Here is a 6,000-nt window from a genome sequence, read left to right as displayed (position 1 = left end):
ATTTCTTGACGGTTAATTTCATGTCAGGTAAAATAGGCATATCAGGACTTCTGCCCTTAGTGTGCTTGAGCTTTCGTTTTGCAAGGAATTACTTGTGCTTATTTTACTTGTAGATGTGGTAGCTTTTACAGAGACTGCGGAACAGAAGGGCTGGCATTTGCTGCGGTAAAAGCCTGTGTAAGTTTAAGTAGGAATATTGCTTTTTAAACAAGAGGTACAAAGAGTTCCATAGGCACTAATAGCCATTGATTGGAACATTAGTGCCGTGGACAAAAGGTAACATTTTTGGCATCTCAATGTTTCTGCTGATGTAACTGGCATCTTAACCATTCCAATTATGTAATGGGATGGTGGTTTTGAATTGTGATGTGGCAATAGTGTCTTATGAAAGGCAAGTGGAAATTGACTGCTGCATTCCACGTGTGTAGCGTTCGTTGATAAAATTCTGGAAGGAAGGTGATGAAGTCTACTGGTAGGTTTATTTGGCCGTTGTCTTAAATGTTTGTGGTAATCAGCTCCAAATAACTTCTGTCAAAAATAATGGCAGCTGCTGGTCTTCCAAGTGTCTTTATTTTTGTATTGGTACTGTGCTATGGTATTGGGAAACTATCTGAAAATAGTTAGGCAGAACTTTCATAAATGGTGGTGATTTTGGTCCCGATAAAACAAAACTGTTGCACAACAAGATAAAAACAGATGGGTTTTTTAATCCACTGTTCCACAGTTCCTTTTGTCTTAGATAAAACACAACGGGGCAATGATGGTTGGCGAACAGTCACTCTTTGGGATGTTTACTTTTAATGCAGTCCATGTTTGAATGCCTCTGGTTTTGACTGAGAACTTGGGAGAGCTCATTTGAAGGCCAACAACAAAAACAAAAAAATTGATAATGCTGTTTGTATGTTTCTAAACTTCCCATTTCTAAGATTTGAAAATGAACACCTTGCTATTAAAAATTCTCAGTACTACTTCTCTGATCTTCTGGTAGTTAGATTAGCTCGTGACATCTATAGTGGCTGAGAAGTGTCCAGCACTTGTCAGTTGGGGTGATTTACTGTGCTGCAAGCTGGATGTTTTCTGATCATCTAAACGGATGGGAAGATGGGAATGTAGGAGAAAGAAAAGCACAATGAGATGAAGAGGACTGGAGAAAGTTTGGACCCCCTGAAGTCAGCAGTAGTTGGGTCACAGGCCACAGCTAGGATAAGAGTTTTGCTTTCAGTTAACAGGAGAAAATTCTAAGGAGAACTTGGAATAGGGGGAGCCTGATTTTTGTCAGGCTTTTTGCTAACACAGGCTTCCTGGGTCACAGTGAGAAAACTACTTTTTTGAATTAAATACAACTCTCCTCGTATTGAAGTCATAGCAACAAAATGACCTCACTCTCCAATTTTCCTTTTTTTTTTTCCCCCCTCTTGTAGTTGTTGCTTTAATTTCCTACAATATGTTATTCTTCTTGTTTGGAATCATGGGGAGGAGGGAGAGAGGGGAAACCAACCTGTGTAAAAATTAGCTTTGAGTTATTCCATCTGTGGACTCTTAATTTTGTCATGAAAACAGAGAAGCCTGGCAGGAAGCTAGCTTTTGACTGGCTTCATGTATCCTCTTGTCTGGAACTGGTTAAGAAAGTGTGGCATTTAGAATGAAAGCAAAAGCTTCATTTCTGGAACTCTGAGTGTTTGCCCAATTCTTTGACCATCTGTTTTTGTTGACAACCACCTCTTTGTGTTGTGCCAAAGTTATTTTGGCTTTTATAATCTGTGTATGTGCGTGTGTATGTGTGTACATGGTGGTGCGGTTGTGTGTGGCTGCATGTACATCATTAGGGCTTTACTTACTGGGTAAGTTTGTGGGAAGTTGAACGCTTAAAAGGCGTTATCTTGTGGGGATTGAATTACCAGGACAAATACAATGACAAACCCTGGCTTCTCTTTCTAGAGAGACGCTCAAATCCTGTCCATATTGCTATCCTATCTAAAAGCTGTCAGCTTCTGGTAGTTTTCCTTGTAACTGAAGTTATGCCGCAATAGTGTTCGATATGTGAGCACCTGCCTCAAAAATCACTGCCATGATTAATGGGACTGATGGAGAGTCCAACATCTGGCAGAGCACAAAGAACAGATGAGTCTCTTCATTTCTGGGAGTTGGAGATGGGGCATGTTTGGAAAACAATGCGGTGTTACCACCTTTCTCCATGTCAGAGGACAGTTCCTCATCCCATGACCTCTTTGTATGCTCCTTATACACACTACCAGTATATGTCAGTGATCCACCAAAGAAGGTGGCATTGAGAACCCCATCACAGAATTGCAAAAGCATTACAAAACACAGCCTTAAAATCTAGTGTGTGACACCAGTGCTCCTCGAACATGTTTGCGTGTTTCCAAAACTGAGTTTCTTCTACATCATAATAAAGCCACAGCTTCTCCTTTTATCATTATTTTGAAAGCTGTATTGAGGAAAAAAAGAGAATTTTGTGCTGTTTTCTAGACTTAGTTTCTTTAGCAATGCCTTCAGAACTCCTGCTTGGCATGAGAGTAGGCCAGAGTAACGTATATAGCCCATGACAGCAGCAAAATGAGGCTAACAAATATCCTACTGAGGATGCGGTATGACAGCTTCATCCATCCAGCTGAATTTGCATTGTGAGTATGAAATAGCTGCGTGTCATGGGCCACTGCCATTGCACACAGTCATTTATTTAATAACTCAGTGCACAGACATTAAAGGGAAACCACGCAACACTTCATTTTGTTGAAGACAAATAAGAAATCGAGAGATGCCAGCATTTAGAAAATTCTGAGTTGCACTGTTTCATCACCATACTTTTTTTTTTAATGTTCAGTCAGGCAGTTCCTTAGGTGTAAAATGGACAGGATTTTTATTAATAACGGCAAAGGCATGGAGTGTGGTGTGTTGTAGGCTGTTTCCGTATGTTGTTCTCCTTTGTGCTGAATACAAAGGTAGGCTTTTAAAAAGATCAGCACATCCCCTTGCGGTATCAAGTACCATAGTTAGCTATGCAAGTTGCATTAGGTGCATTCTGGCATCATGTGAACCTAGTAAGTTAAACCTGCGCAAAACGATGACAACATTTTTCTCCAGAGTGCTGTTGCTTAATGCAAAATTGAGACTCCTTGTATTTGGTGGCTGACATTTTTCCCAAGTACCCAGTGTTGTATTTCAGGAGGACTAATTTAAACAGATGTGGAGGGCCTTGAATTCAAGCTTCCGAAATACTTCACCAAAAAGAAAAACAGAGAAACAAAAGCACTTGAAATCGGTAGCCACTTCTGGAAATCTGTAAAGATGTAAAAACAAACAGAAAAGTTATTGGAAATTTCAACTTGCTTTCAGGAGTTGTCTTTAACTTGTGTGTTTCAATATGAAAGTTAGGTGTCTTGGGTGGGCGTCACTTGTTTATTTGTACAAACCTTCTAGTGAGTGCTAGTGCAGTCCAAATGGACAACTCTGTTAAATCATTGGCAAAATTCAAGTTATGAGAAAGGCACCAGTTTTTTCACAGAAAAAAATAAAATAAAAAAAAGGCAAGTTTTTAAATAATACAATCTAGATGGTGAACTCCTGAACCCTTTGCGGGGAATTGGTTGTGTTTTCTTTTTTCTTTTATTATTTTTTTCCAATAGGATTCAAGAACTCAGATGATTCTCATCAATGGGAGCCTAATCCTAACAGCTCCAAAAAGATTTTAAGTTGTGTAAGAGTAAGTCATCAGACTAACTGGAAAGGAACACTAACAGTTGTCACTCCCCCTTAGTATCAGCAGTGCTAAGCTTTTGGAGTGCTTTCTGAACAGCCAGGCCGGTTTTAAACCTTCAGTTCTTATTTGCAAAATTGAACTGTGTGGATGAAATGTCTCTTGGGTTGCTTTGCTTAATAGCACATGAGAATTAAAGGACCTTTTCAGTGAAGCAGTTGAAAAATTTCTGTTCCCTATGGCCTGTAGAAAGAAGAATTTGGAAAAGAGAAAATTAAGTGCAGAGGCTGCACAGAAACGAGAGCTGCTAAAGGAATGGCTGTTTGGTTGTGTTACCTTATGTTGAAGTAAAGAAAAACATGCAAAAAAGATGGGCTCTTTATGCCTGATTAGTACTTGATGTACTTAAATAACAAAAGCACGTTGTGCAGCTTCTGAACCTTCTGTGGTACCCGAGTACACGAACTATCTGTTGATGTAAGCAGATGCCACCTCATGGATTTCAGTGGCATATCATCCCTTAAACAAGCAGAGAAGGGATTTTGGAAGGCATGTAGCACGAAATGATCATACCGAGTTAGGTATAGTTCCCTGTTTGTCACCTAGTGCTGTTGGCATGTAAGGAAGGCTGACTTAAGGTTAATGTGTATTTCATCAGCCAGGTGTAGCTCAAAGTGGCTCAAAAATTTAAAAGCATGAGAATGTTGCAAGATAGTCCGCCAGAAAGAAACAATAGCATGTGATTTATTTAAAGTTAAGTAAAAGCCTTGTGGAAAGGTCTCATTTCAATAACAGCTTATTCATTCTACACAATTTGCTTGTAGTTAATTTTTTGTCAGAGCTGATCTCTAAATCAGAGTAGTGCAGAGGGAGAAGGTAAGAGCTCTGTCTGCATTTGTCTAGTGGAACACTTCAAATCTTTCTCAGGTCTTTAATTTCAGATTGTTGTCACTGTATTTAAGTCTTCCACACTCCTTGTTGTAAAGTAATCCAGAGGTGGTGTTCTAATCCTGTTTGGAAGAAATGTGGAAGCTGCAAGGGGCTCCTTTGCCTGCAGCACGTGATCCTGGTGCTGCACTTGATGTATTTCTTAAATTTTTTTGGTGCTAACTGGCCAGCTGGGGCCTAGCAGACAGTGGAGTCTGCCTTCCTTGCATCTTCAAATCCTACTCAAGTGGCTGTATACGATGCTGCACTGTAGGTCTCACGCATGAAGACTGCGTCCTCTGTGTGAAGTGTACCAGCACTGTGAGCATTGGACTGTGTGTGGCTAACATCTTGTGCTTTTTGATAGAAGAACTAGGGAGTTGGGGGGGGGGGGGGGGTAGAAAACATGATCTAAACTACCAGTTCAAAGGTTTAAAAAAAAAAAATAATAAAATGTTGAGGATCATGTCTGATGCCACTACCTTGGGTTTTCCCTATTGTAGGGCCAAGGGCTTGTAGGTTTTTTCTCACTGTGTGCATGTGTCAGTGGCACGTGCTCTGTAAACCTCCTGCCTTGGCCTGTTCCTTGTAGTCCTGCTATTCCACTGCTGCTGGTTTCCTTCAGTGCCATTGCAATGCATCTAGCTAGCTGTATGGGAACAAAGGTGGAAAGATGTACCCTGTGGCACATGGCAAGCCCCGCTGGTCATTATTTTGGGAGCAGATGCATAATTGCTCAGTGCAAATAAATTTATGTCCCTGAAACTCAGGATTTGCAGTTTTAGACCAGAGGTTTAGGAGATGTGGCATAATTGGCAGAAGCTGTCTGGGTGTGTTGTGTGCATGTCTGTTTTAGTGCTTCTCACTAAGTGTTTTTTTTTTTGTTTTTTGTTATTCAGACCTGTATTCAGGAATACAATGGGACTTGGATCCTTGTACAGGATAACTTAGCTGTGTTACCTGACAGAGAGGCCTAACTTGGGGCAAAAACAGAAGCTTGTGTCTGGAAGGATTTCAGTGGCCTCTTGCCTTACTTGATATGTCTTTTTGAAGTTTATTGGTAGAATATGTTACTCAGTGTAAATATTTGAGAGATAAGCGATTAAACTCTTCCTTACAGACCTGAAGGGAAGATAAGTGTAGTGATTTGGGTTTAGTTTTTAGCAGGTTTGTTTTCTTGAGTATAAAAGCACTTTGCAGTTTAGCTCTGTGGAGTGACTGCAGGCCCAGAAGGACAGGAGGTGTTTTGGTCGAAGTTTTTATTGAGCAAGCAGAGCCGCTTCAGCATTACGGTGATTGTTCAAACAGCAAAAGACGGGTTCTGGGAATTATCTGAAATAATGCAACTGGGTTGT

Source organism: Aythya marila, assembly GCF_965140915.1.
Source record: "Aythya marila genome assembly, chromosome: 4".
In the NCBI taxonomy this organism is placed as follows: domain Eukaryota; kingdom Metazoa; phylum Chordata; class Aves; order Anseriformes; family Anatidae; genus Aythya; species Aythya marila.
The sequence above is the reverse complement of the archived record's forward strand: the minus strand, read 5'-3'. Positions refer to the sequence as shown.